A 13865-nucleotide genomic window follows, 5' to 3' on the forward strand; every position below is an offset into this window, starting at 1 on the left:
CTTCTTCTAGGGCTGCTGCCTTTGATTCTGTGATGAGGAGATATTCCTGGCTTCTATTTAAACTTTTGCCTGAGGATATTAAGGCTAAGCTGATGGATGCTTCTCTGGATAACAAACCCTTGTTTGGTGAAGCTGCTGATGATTTGTTTAAGTCTCTTTAGGATAAGGGCAAGGCCTTGCAGGAACTTAAACATGTTTTTTGTTTCTTCTGTGCCTAAATTTTAGAGAAGTTTCCACAGTAAGCCAGCCTTTGTTCATAGGCAGTCTCGCCGTCCCCCCAAGGGTAAAGAAGGGTGGAAAGCGGGCTCCTCCTGCTAAAGCTACCATAACTTCTTTCCCACAGAAGTCTCCTTTTCTTGACAAACCAGGTGCTGTCTTACTATCCTGTTCTTCTCAGCCACATTTCTCTTTCTCTTCATCTTTCCCTTTCTCTTTTGTTTGGTTAAAGATTACTTCGGATTCCTGGGTTTTGTCCATTATCCACCTAAGGTATTTCATGGTCTTGGAAATCTCTTCCCCTAATTATGGGCATTCCTCAACCCCCTCAGGAACAGTTGCCTTCCTTTCTAGGGGTGCTTCAGGATTTTTTGACTCTGGGAATTATTCAGGAAGTTTGTTTCCCAAAGGGGAAGCGGTTTTACTGCAGAATGTTTTTGGTGCCCAGGAAAGTGGGCACTTGGAAACCTGTTCTGGACCTCACTCATCTAAACACTTTTCTGAAGGTCCCCCCTTTTAAAAGGTTGTCCCTTCAGAACTTGTTCCCTCTTCTGCTTCCTCAGGCTTGTCTGGTGTCTCTGGACCTGAAGGATGCTTATTTTCATATCCTGATTCATCACCTTTTCAGGAAGTTTTAACATTTCACTGTTGCTTTCTGGCATTTTCAGTTCTGTGCTTTGCCCTTTGGCCTTTCTCCTCACTCGGGTATTCACCAAATGTCTTGATGTTCTTCGTGTTTCACTGTTGCAGTCATTACATTTGGGTTATCTGCTTGCAGGTAGCCCTCAGTTGGCCTGATTAACAAAGTCTTGGGTCCTGCATTGGTTGCTGTCCCTTCTTCGATGACGTCAGGTCGTCAGGGGTATAAAACATGCAGCTGATGCCATTACATCAGTCCTTCTTGCCGTGCGGTGCCCGAAGCAGAAGCAGTTCGCAAGTGCCGGTAGGCCGACTCCTGAAATTTTCATTTTCGAGTTTCAGAATCGAAATCTTCAACTAAAGCTAAGTGTACCCCGTTGGGGAAACTTTTTCTTGCTCCTTACCGTTGTCAGTAAAAGTTAATAATTGCATTACTTGCAGAAAGCAAATACCTCATAAAGATTTTCTTTGTACTGTATTCCTTGCCTAGGCGCTGACCACGATGTACCTTACTGTCGGTTTTGTGCTTTATTTAATCAACGCAGTATCCGTCGTCGGTAAATTTTCGCCTCTAAATATTTCTGTTCTTGGTTTAATTACCCAGAAATGTCGTTGGTTAGTCATCCGACTACCGGGATTCCGAAAAAACGCAAAGATAAAGACAGAGATAGGCCGCCGAGGTCCAAAACTGCCGACGTCGCTTCTCCTAAGCCAGTCGCCAGTTTGCCAGTACTCAGTGAGGTGCTTTCGCAGCCCCTGATATCCGCTACTTCTGATTCACAGGCCTCTACTGAGACCCATTCGGAGTCCGGTATGCCGTGAGATGCTTCAACTATGGAACCTGCAGATGTCTCTAACTTGGATGAGTCCGGAGCCGCTGTGCAGGCACCAGCTTCTGAGGGTGTATTCAGGCCTACAGACTTGCATATTAAACCGACGCCTCCTTCTTCACTTAGGCCTAAATCTCGAAACATGCCTAAAAAAACGATGCCCAGACCTCATGCTCAGGCCTCTATGCCTAAAAAACTAATTCTAGGAATGACTGAAGATCTAATAACTCTAATCAGGGGTAGCCAACCCCTCCCCCCCCCCTTCTAAAAGGCCTACGACTGAAATTGTTTATGAATCTTCTGACCAGGATTCTGTTTTTTCTGATTCTTCTTCTGATCGGGATTTGCACTTATCTTTTTATGAGGATTCTGATGCAGAGGACTCCATTCCCTCTGCTTCCCCTTCAGAGGATTTTTCTTTTGGGGAAACCTTGCATACTCTAAGGGAGCATTTCCAATGGGAAAGCCAGGATTTTTCTGATTCAGAAAAGAGGCTTAGGGATTTCTTACTCCTACCTCAGCATAGGCCTTTAGCTATTCCTCCTATACTAGACATTGTTGATGATGCTTTTTTAGAATCTAGTTTGGCCCCTGATTCCTTGCCTCCTGCTCCCAGAAGACATGACAGATACTACAGGTTCCCTGATTCAAAAAGCTCCTTTTTAAAAATCCTATTACGGATCCAGAGACTATTTCACAGGGGCCCAAGGGCATTAAGGCTGCTAAAAATCCTACCCCTTCTGATAGAGACTCCAGGGCGCTGGATAGATGGGGTAAGAAGGTGTACACTTCTGCAACCTTGGCCATTAGGGCTTTAAACTGCCAGTTTCATATGTTAAAGTATCAGCAACATGTTATTGGATTGCTTAAACAGAAAATGATGTTGATTCCTGACTGTGTGGAAAATAAAGAATTACAGGATTTAATGCATTCTGCTTAACAAGTTGGAAAACATTCTTTGCAATGTGGTTTTGATTCATTAGAGGCCTCTTGCAGGGCTGCTGTTACTGGGTCTGTGCTCAGAAGGCATGTTCGGCTTAAGGAGCAATCTTTGCCTGATTATGTTAAAGCTAAATTGTTGGAGGCTCCCTTAAATCAGGACCGCCTGTTTGGCAACAAGGCTGAGGAAGTTCTTGAAAAGATGGAAGATAAAATTAAATCTATTCAAACTGTTAAAGATTTCTTACAAGTTCAGCTTCCTAGGTTTAGCAGGCACTGGCCCTCTAAGAATTGGTCCTTTCCAGCCCCCTCCAGGTCTTCTCAAGCCAAACCCAGATGCAGCAAAAACCACAGGTTTCAGTCCCAGGGGACGCACATGACTAAGCAGTGGGGGGGGGGGGACTCCACTTCCAAATCTGGGAGTAATAAGACTCCCCCCTATGGTAAACTGTCTCAATGACTTCCTTCTAAAATTTCCAAGCACTTATCAACTGACTGCCCCTTTGGGGGGAAAGATTGCTCTTCATGCAAAGAACTGGGAACTCATTACCCAGGACAAATGGGTTTTAAATATAGTGTCCCAGAGATACAGATTTCACTTCCACACGTTGCCAACACCAAGCAGGTGGCCGGACCTACCCCCAAATCAGTGTGTAGAGGCCCAAAAACAAGTACTTTCTCTCTTAAATATGGGGCTATTCAACTGGTACCAGAAGAGGAAAAGGGACAAGGTTTCTACTCGAGACTTTTCCTGGTACCCAGAAAAGAGAATTCATGGCGTCCTATCCTGGACTTGTCTACTCTAAACACCTTTTTGGAGATTGCTGACTCTTCACCAATTACTTCCTGTGCTAGGCAAAGATGCTTGGTTGGCAACACTAGATTTAAAAGAAGCATACCTGCACATCCAAATCAGAGAATCTTGCAGAAGATACCTACACTTCAAATCAGTTCTCTCCACTGCCCTTTGGCTTATCTACTGCACCCAGGGTATTCACAAAGTGCTTAGCTCCAGTTATTGCATTTTGCAGGCAAAGAAATATTCAAATATACCCATACCTGGACGAATGTCTAATTCAGGCAGAAAGCCAGGGCATACTTTTGAATAATCTGGCCTTTGTACAAAGGGGTTTAACTTGTATGGGGTATGCCATAAACGAAAAAAATCACACCTGGTACCCTGTCAACAAATTATATTCCTGGGAGCAAGCTTGAATACAACTTCCCAGATGGCTTACCTCACGCCAGAGAAACTAATTTGACAACCTACTTCAAACAAGTGGCCACAAAAACCCTACTATCTGCAAGACTGATATTGCAAGCCTTGGGGTTCATGGCCTCCTGCATTCTTTTAATTCCCTGCGCAAGACTGCATATGAGGAAACTACAGTGGTATCTAAAAGGCCTATGGTGTCAACATTCTCAGGATCCAGAAGCACTGATTCCTATCATACCTTGCCTACGCCTAGAGTTCCTTTGGTGGGCAGAGGCCTGCCACCAAAACAGGGGACTACCTTTCACATCACCCCCTGCCGCCCAAAGCCTTACAGACACATCAGACTATGCATGGGGGGCTCACCTGGCAGGGAAGTGCATTCAGGGCAAATGGAACCCAAGTCAAATGCAAATGCATATCAATCAAAAAGAAATGTTAGCTGTACAGAATGCTCTGACAGCCTTCAAGGACCACATTCTTCCAGGACAACTAATGGTAAAGACGGACAACACCACTGATGTTCATCGTGTTTCACTGTTGCAGTCATTACATTTGGGTTATCCTGCTGGCAGGCTACCCGCAGTTGGCCTGAATTCCAAAGTCCTGGTCCGGCGTTGGTTGCTGTCGCCTCTTCCCTGACGTCAGTGCGTCAGGGGTATAAAAGATGCAGCTGACGCCATTTTCTTCAGTCTTTCTTGCCGCGCGGTGCCCGAAGCAAAAGCATTTTGCAAGTGCCGGTCGGCCGACTCCTGAGATTTTCGAAATTGAATTTCAGATCCGAAGTCTTCAATAAAGCTAAGTACCCAATTGGGGAAACATTTTTCTTGCTCCAGACCGATGTCAGAAAAAGTTGACAATTGTATTTCTTGTGGGAAGCAAATACCTCATAAGGATTTTCATTCTTACTGTATTCCTTGCCTAGGCCCTGACCACGACATTGCTAGTTGTCGGTTTTGTGCTAGAGTCAACCAACGCACTATTAAGCGTCGGTACGATTTTGCTTTTCATTACTTTGGCCGAAGGTTTAACTATATAATGCCGTCGAACAGCCGACGACCAGAGCTCATAAAAAAGCGCAAGGAAAAAGAAAAGGACAGGCATTCGAGGCCCAAAACCGACGACGAAGCCTCTTCTAGGCCAGTCGCCGGTTCTCAGTGAGGCACTTTCGCAGCCCCTGACACCCACTACCTAGGTAGGTAGGTACTAGGCTATCGGCCCAAGGGCCTATGCAAGCCTAGCGAACAAGGTTCCCTGGCTTACGCCACCCACAGGCCGCCTCCGACTCCCACGTGGAGACAACTAGGCCTCTGGATACTAAAGGTATTGGGCCTTCAGAAACTAATCCCTCAGATGGGTCCGGAGCCGCTGAGCAGGCATCAGCTTCAGAGGGTGTTTTCAGACCTACACAGCTTTATATCAAGCGAACTTCAGCATCCAAGACAAAGTCTAAAACAGTTTTAAAGACAAGGAAACAAGTACAGCATTCTCCAGGACAGACTTCCATGCCTAAGAAACAGATGCTCAAAATGGCCGAAGACCTAATTACTTTGATCAGGGGTTCCCATCCCCTTCCTGATAAGAGGCCTAGGCAAGACACTGAATATGATTCCTCTGAAAAGGGTTTCCATTTCCTCTGATTCATCTTCAGAGCAGGGATACTCTATTCCTCCCTATGAGGATTCTGATGCTGAAGAATCTATTCCTTCAGCTTCTCCTCCTGAGGATTACTCCTTTGGGGAAACCCTGCATACCATGAGGGAGCATTTCCACTGGGAGAGCCAAGATTACTCAGACTCTAAGAAAAGGCTCAGAAACTTTCTTTTACTCCCTCAGCACAGACCTCTTGCTATTCCACCTGTTCTAGACAGTGAAGGATTTCTTACAGGTACAGCCACCCAGATTTAGCAGGAACTGGCCTTCTAAGAATTGGTCCTTTCCCATGTCAGACAGGCCACAAAGAGGCAGATACAGACGCCCTAGAGGCAGACAACAGCCCCAGGGCTCATACAGGCCCAAACAATGGGATGCTTCTACCTCCAAAAGTGGAGAAGACAAATCACAGCCATTTAGGAAACAGTCCCAATGATTTGCCTCTGCCAATGCCAAGCATTTATCTTTTGGCAGCACCCTTAGGGGGAAAGCTAGCACTTTTTTCGCAAAATTGGCACATGATCACCCAGGACAAATGGGTCTTGCATATAGTCTCTCAGGGCTACAGGTTCCACTTTCACACCCTTCCAAAGGCAAAAGGTATGCCAGACCTGCCACACAATCAATGGGCAGAGGCACAAAAACAAGTTTCATCTCACATGGACATGAGGGCTATTCAGCCAGTGCCACAACAAGAGCAGGGACAAGGATTGTACTCAAGACTTTTCTTAGTACCAAGAAAGGACAAAGCATGGAGATCAATTCTGGGCCTGTCTATTCTAAATACTTTTCTGGACCTTCCGAAATTCAAAATGTTTACTCTGCAGCAGCTTCTGCCCATGCTGGGCAAGAAGGCTTGGCTTGTAACTTTGGACCTCAGAGGCATACCTGCATGTCCCAATCAGACAATCTTGCAGAAGATACCTCAGATTCATAGCTGGCTCAATGCACTACCAATTCTCTGCACTGCCCTTTGGCTTATCTACTGCGCCCAGGGTCTTCACAAAATGCCTGGCACCAGTAATTGCGTTTTGCAGACAAAGAGGAATTCAAATATATCCCTACTTGGACGACTGCCTTATTCAAGCAGAGACCAGAGACATTCTACTAAGGCATCTGGCGTTTGTAAAAAAAATACTAATTTGCCTAGGGTACACAGTAAACGAAAAGAAATCAAAACTAGTACCCTCTCAAGATAATATTCCTGGGTGCAAGCTTAAATACAACTGCCCAGATGGCTTATCTCACGCCAGACAAACAAAGGCAACTGACTTCTTACTTCAAAACCATGGCAACAAAGACCCAGTTATCTGCAAGAAAAATTCTGCAGGCTCTGGGCTACATGGCATCCTGCATTCTGCTAATTCCATATGCAAGACTGCATGTGAGGAAACTACAATGGTATCTAAAAAGTGTTTGGACTCAACATTGCCACAGCCTGGAATCATTAATTTCACTCATTCACTTTCTGCAACAGGAGTTTCGATGGTGGGCACAGGCCTATCACCACAACAAGGGACAGCCATTCACTTTACCCACAGCCAGGCAAACACTAACAACAGATGCATCAGATTATGCCTGGGGGGCCCACATGGCAGGAAAATGTATTCAGGACACATGGCCCGCAAACCAAAGGCATCTTCACATCAAACAAAAAGAGATGCTAGCTGTACAAAATGCCCTGACAGCCTTCAAGGACCTACTTCATCCAGGACAGCTGCTGATAAAGACGGACAACACCACAGTCATGTGGTACATAAACAAGCAGGGGGGGCACACATTCCTACCCCCCCCTGCAGACAAGCCATGATTTTGTGGAACACAGCATTGACTTACCAAGTACACCTGCAAGCACAATTCCTGCCAGGAAAAACAAATGCTCTGGCAGACGAACTAAGCAGAAACCTCATGGATCCTCACAAGTGGAAACTAGATGCACAAATCTTCAACAGGATAACAAGGAAATGGGGATGCCCAGACATAGATCTTTTTTTGCCTCCCCTCACAATTGCCAACTTCAGAGATTCTGCACAGGGACTTATCACAAACAAGCATGGAAAGTGGATGCTTTTGTCACTCAGCTGGAACAACCTTACAGTATATGCCTTTCCTCCTCTGCCTGTCCTCCCCAAGGTACTCCTAAAGGGTCAGACAAGAGAAGCCACAAATGATACTGATTGCCCCGGATTGGCCACGTCAACACTAGTACCCAATCCTAAGGAGCTTGTCTCAAGGCCCAGCCTGGACATTACCTCATATTCCTCATTTACTGACCCAACAAAACAATCGGATCCTGCACAGCCAACTCAGAACCCTAAATCTAGCTGCGTGGCGGATAGTGTAACTATTCAGAATACACCTCTCTCTAAAGCGGTTATGGATGTCATTTTGGCGGCCAGGAGGCCCAGCACCAGAAAATCTTATGCAGAAAAATGGAAGAGATTCTGTGCTTGGAACCAGGCACAAGGAATTGACACGCTTGTTCCAGATATTCCTCAGATTTTTACAATATCTAACTGAGATTCTGGACAAAGGCCTATCCTTCTCATCAATTAAGATCCATGCCTCTGCCATTTCAGCTCATTACAATACGGACCCACCTATTTTTTCACATCCATTGCTTAGGCAGTACCTCAGGGGGGCCAAAAACACAAGACCTCCCAAGGAGAGCACCAATACCTGCATGGGACCTCAATTTTATCTTGGAAAAACTCACACTGCCTCCTTTTGAGCCAGCCAATACAGCCGAGATTAAATTCTTATCATTGAAAACAGCTCTGCTCATAGCAATAACTTCAGCAAGAAAAGTCTCAGAGTTACAGGCATTAATGGCTGTGGAACCTTGTATTATCTTCCATCCGGACAGAGTTTCTCTAAGAACAAACCCAACATTTATGCCTAAGGTTGTATCCAGTGTGGCTCTTAACCAAACCATTCATTTGACTACTTTTTACCCAAACCCACAGAATAAAGGGGAGAGACTTCTGCATTCTTTGGACATATACAGACAGCTATGCTTCTACTTGGACAAAACTAAGGCTTTCAGAAAGACTGAGCAACTTTAGTGACATATGCTGCAGGATCACAAGGAAAGGCCATCTCAAAGCAGACTATTTCAAAATGTATAGGACACTGCATTCGTTTCTGCTATTCACAACATGGCAAATCAGTGCCTAAGGGCATTAGACCTCATTCTACCAGGGCAGCAGCCACCTGAGCAGCCTTCCTCAGAGGAGTACCAACCAAGGATATTTTGGAGGCTGCAACTTTGACTTCAGTGCACAATTTTACTAAGCACTACCACTTACCTCTTTACTCTAAATCCAGAGCAGGCTTTGCCACTGCAGATGTTCATTGTGTTACCCTGCTGCAGTCATCACACTTGTGTTATCCTGCCATCAGGCGGTCCCGCAGTTGGCCTGAGTTCCAAAGTCTTGGTCCGGCGTCGGTTGCTGTCGCTTCCTCCCTGACGTCAGAGCGCCAGGGGTATATAATAGGCATCCAACGCCATTTTCTTCAGAAGAAGGGACAGCAACCGATACAGGACCCAAGACTTTGTTAATCAGGCCGACTGAGGGCTACCTGCAAACAGATGACCCAAATGTAATGACTGCAACAGTGAATACACTCAAACATCTACATTTATGGTAAGTGTACACAACTGTACTTTCCTGTCATTGCTTGTTTGCAGGCTGAGGAGGATCCAAGTCTTTCCCTACTTAGACAACCTCCTGTTTCAGGCATCCTCTCCAGAGGCTTTGTTGCAAAATTTTCATTTTGCTGTCTCCCATCTGCAGAGCCCTGGAGTTCAGTATAAATTTCAAAAAGTCCTTTCTGACTCCTTCTCAGGATCATGTATTTCTGGGGTGCGGAATCCAGACTGTTCCTATGCTGGCATCCCTGCCTCCTCCCAAGGCTCCTAACTCTGATTTCCATTTTTTTTCAGTCCCTTCTTTCTTTGATCTCAATAAGAGCAATGGGATTTCTGAGAGCTGTGGGGTTCGTGGCTTCCACCATTTCTAGGCTCCCTTTTACCTGACTCCACATAAGATAACTTAAGTGGTTTCTAAAGTCAGTTTGGCTAAAGCATTCTCATCCCCTCAAATTTTTAGTTCTTCATCTTCCATGTCTCAAGCAGGAACTTCAGTGATGGATTCAGCAGTTGACTTTCAATCCAGTGCTCCCTTTTCTTCCACCTCTTCCATTTCAGGAGCTGTTCACAGACATTTCAGATGTGGGATGGGGAGCAGCTTTTGGCTCCCTAAAGGAACAGGGAGTATGGTCGCCTCATCAACAGACCACATCAACATCAAGGAGATGACAGCTTTTCTACTGGCTCATCACGCCTTTTATCCTTTTTTCTCCCCAGGACCTCTCAAGGTGTTTACATGCAATACCTCAGGGATGTGGTATGTCAACAAACAAAGGCGGGGGTGGGGTTACAAGGTCTTATCTTCTTTGCTGGTTGGCACTGCTAGTATGGAAACTAGCTATCCAGTGGCAAGTGACTCTTCAAGCAGTTTACATTCCTTCAGGTTAAAACATTGTGGTAGACTCTCTGAGCAGGTCCATAAATCAGTCCCATGAATGGATGCTTCACCAGGATGTGTTTCTGGACATTGTCCACCAGTGGGGTACTCCACAAATAGATCTTTTTGCCTCCCCTCTGAACAGACACCTTCCTCTGTTTTGTGCCAAATTCCCAACTCCTCTGGTTTAGAAGGTGGACACACACACGCTTTCCGAGGGGATGTTATATATGGCTTTCCTTCCTTCCCCTCATTCTAAAAGTCCTGTTCAACATACAACAGGATGCTCCCAAAATCTTGTTGGTAATTTCCTTTTGGCCGAGACAGCACCCTCTTCATCTGCCTTTAGCCAAGGGCAATCTTCACAAGTTATCTCACAGGGTGGATCTTCTCACACAAGACTAGGGATCTCTCATTCATCCCCACCTGTCCACTCTTCAACTGGGACTATATGTGATAGGATTTTGATTCAACATAAACACCTTTTTTCTGCGAATGTGCTTTGGGTCCTGCAGGAGGCCAGGAAATCTTACTTATCCAAATGGAAGAGGTTTTCTGTGTGGTGTCTGTTTTAACATGGATCCACTTTATGTGGATGTTCCTTTGATTCTCTCTCATCTGTGTGAACTGCTCATTGCTGGGTTGGCTTATTCTTCTAAGGCCTACTTATCAGCTGTCTCTGCTTGTCTGCCTTTTTCACCTCCTTTAGCTTCTAGATTTGAAGCTAAACAATTTCTTAAAGGCATCTTTCATATTAGGCCTCTCAGGAAGCCCATTCCTCCTCCCTGGGATCTTAATTTTGTCTTAGAAAAATTGACCCAGGCTCCTTTTGAGCTTGCTGTTTCAGCTTCCTTACAGCATTGTTCTTGGAAGACTGTACTTTTGTTAGCTCTTACTTTTACCAGTCGAGTGTCTGAATTACAATCCCTTATGGCTTGCCCTTCTTTCTTAGTGTTCCATACAGACAGGGTGTCCCTTCAGTACTAATCCATCTTTTATGACCAAGGTGGTGAATGAGTTGTCTGTTAATGAGTATGTTCATTTGCCCATGCTTTTCCTGTCTCCACAGTCGGTTAGTGAGAAGGTGCTGCACAGATTGGATGTGCATAGACAACTCACATTTTATTTAGATAAAACTAAGACTTAATAAATGTGATCAGCTCTTTGTTTGCTTTCATCCTAGGTCTTTAGGATTGGCTGTGTCCAAGCAAACTATTTCTTCTTGGCTTTCTAAAGTCATTTCATTTTGTTCCTTTCATGGTAAGAGGCTTCCTTTTTCTGTTGAGGCTCATTCTACTACAGCTGCGACTTCTTCTGGTGCTTTTTTAAAGGGCTTGAATACTAATATTTTTTTTCAAACACCTTTATTGAATTACCTCTTATATAGACAAATTTACATTCATATAAAAGTAATCAAACTATATTAACATAAACATTATACTTCACTTATATTGCTATATATCATATAACTTAAGCAATATTACTTAAATTATTCAATTCATGCTCTTTTCTTATTTGCAATGGTGATGGATAGGTTGACAAACGAGATCAGACAGGAGTCCTCATGGACTATGTTGTTTGCAGATGACATTTTGATCTGTAGTGAGAGTAGGGACAGGTGGAGGAGACTCTGGAGAGATGGAGATATGCTCTAGAGAGAAGAGGAATGAAGGTCAGCAGGACTAAGACAGAATATATGTGTGTGAATGAGAGGGAGGATAGAAGAATGGTGATGATACAAGGAGTAGAGGTGACGAAGGTGGATGAGTTTAAATACTTGGGGTCAGTAGTTCAGAGTAACGGTGAGTGTGGAAGAGAGGTGAAGAAGAGAGTACAGGCAGGATGGAGTGGGTGGAAAAGAGTGTCAGGAGTGATTTGTGACAGACGAGTACCTGTAAGAGTGAAAGGGAAGGTCTACAAGAGGGTAGTGAGACCAGCTATGTTATATGGGTTGGAGACAGTGGCACTGACAAAAAGGCAGAAGTTTCAGCTAGATATGGCAGAGTTAAAGATGTTAAGATTTGCACTGGGTGTGACGAGGGTGGACAGGATTAGGAATACGTATATTAGAGGGTCAGCCCAGGTTGGAAGGTTTGGAGACAAAGCCAGAGAGGCAAGATTACGTTGGTTTGGACATGTGCTGAGGAGGGATGCTGAGTATATATTGGGAAAAAGATGCTAAGGATGAAGCTACCAGGTAACAGGAAAAGAGGAAGGCCTAAAATAAGGTTTATGGATGTGGTGAGAGAGGACATGCAGGTGGTTGGTGTGACAGAGCAAGATGCAGAGGACAGGAAGAAATGGAAACTGGTGATTTGCTGTGGCGACCCCTAACGGGAACAGCTGAAAGAAGATGATGATGATGATAATGCTCTTTTTTACACAAGACATCTTTATTAAACCATCATTTACTACATAGCCAATCATACATTTAATATAAATAAAAACAAACCACACCGACACAATCCTAGTTGCAAGCATTTTACATCACAAACCATAGTGACACACTCCCAGTTACAAACATGTATCACTTATAATCTACCCAGTCTTTCTCACTCAAACATTACATAGCTGATTGAAGTCCTGCCACCTTTTAAACCTCATTCCTCCCTTGTATGTATTGCTCCCACAATTCCCAATTTTGCCATGTAGTTTGCTCCCACCATTTTCTAAAGATCTCAATTCCAGTTATTTTATCTCTTTTACTATATTCACTACTTCCAGTATAGTTGGTTTAGAGTTTCATTTCCATTTTCTAGTAGTTGCTTTTTTGGCAGCCATCATTATTAGACACAGCAAGGCCTTACCATGTGTAGGCAATTCTGATTCTGTATCATAGCTTAGAAAAATCTTTTCCCTCACCAGACCAATCTGCCTACCCAGCATCTCTGACAGTGCTTCCCGCAAGGAATCCCTAAAGTCTGCCAACTCACCGCACTCCCAGAAAATATCTTCCCAATTACCTCTTTCTTCCCCATCACACCTCCAACATTTGCTGTCTGCCTGATGAAAAATTCTCTGGAGTCTACTTGGGGTATAAAAATATCTATGTAAACATTTCCAGGCAAAAATCCTAAATCTTCCAGATTTTGTTGCATATTTGGGAGACATAGATATATCCTGCCGCTGTTTCTTTGTGAATTGCTTATCCAGTCTCTCTCCTCAATCCTTAATAACCTCTTCTGGTATTTTATATGCTCTACTAATTATTCCTTTTTTAATGGCAGCTTCTGGCTTCTTTTAAAAACTCTACCAGTGCTGGTCTTTCATTTAAAACCACCCTATTTCTTTCTCTTTGCCTATACTCTGACATCAATCCCTAATAGGGAAGGCAATCTCTAACCTGCAGTCCAAATAAATTCTTGACGTCTTCCCATTCTGTCATCTTTCCCTGTCTAGTTGTTTGCTCCCAATACTTTGGTTCCTTTGACTAATTCTATTCTTGATGTCGCTACCTGAACTTCTTTACATGCATTTACCAAGCACTACAAGTTAGGTGGAATTTCCAGAGGTAAAGCTGGATGTTCATCGTGTTTCACTGTTGCAGTCATTACTGTTGGGTTATCCTGCTGGCAGGCTACCCTCAGTCAGCCAGAATTCCAAAGTCTAGGTCCGGCGTCGGTTGCTGTCGCCTCTTCCCTGACGTCAGTGCACCAGGGATATAAAAGATGCAGCCGACGCCATTTTCTTCAGTCTTTCTTGCCGCGCGGTGCCCAAAGCAAAAGCAGTTCGCAAGTGCCGGTTGGCCGGCTCCTGAGATTTTCAAATCCGAATTTCAGAACCAAAGTCTTCATTAAAGCTAAGTACCCCGATCGGGAAACTTTTTTCTTGCTCCAGACCGATGTC

General features: G+C 44.4%; 1 protein-coding gene across 1 annotated transcript in view; it reads left to right on the forward strand.

Moving 5' to 3' along the window:
- The window catches only part of USP19 (ubiquitin specific peptidase 19), a 3461697-nt gene that overhangs the window by 435910 nt on the left and 3011922 nt on the right, over positions 1 to 13865 (forward strand). The gene's annotated exons all lie outside the window — the stretch shown is intronic.

The sequence above is a fragment of the Protopterus annectens genome, chromosome 7.part1 (genome assembly GCF_019279795.1).
Source record: "Protopterus annectens isolate FY-2018-M chromosome 7.part1, PAN1.0, whole genome shotgun sequence".
NCBI lineage: Eukaryota > Metazoa > Chordata > Ceratodontiformes > Protopteridae > Protopterus > Protopterus annectens.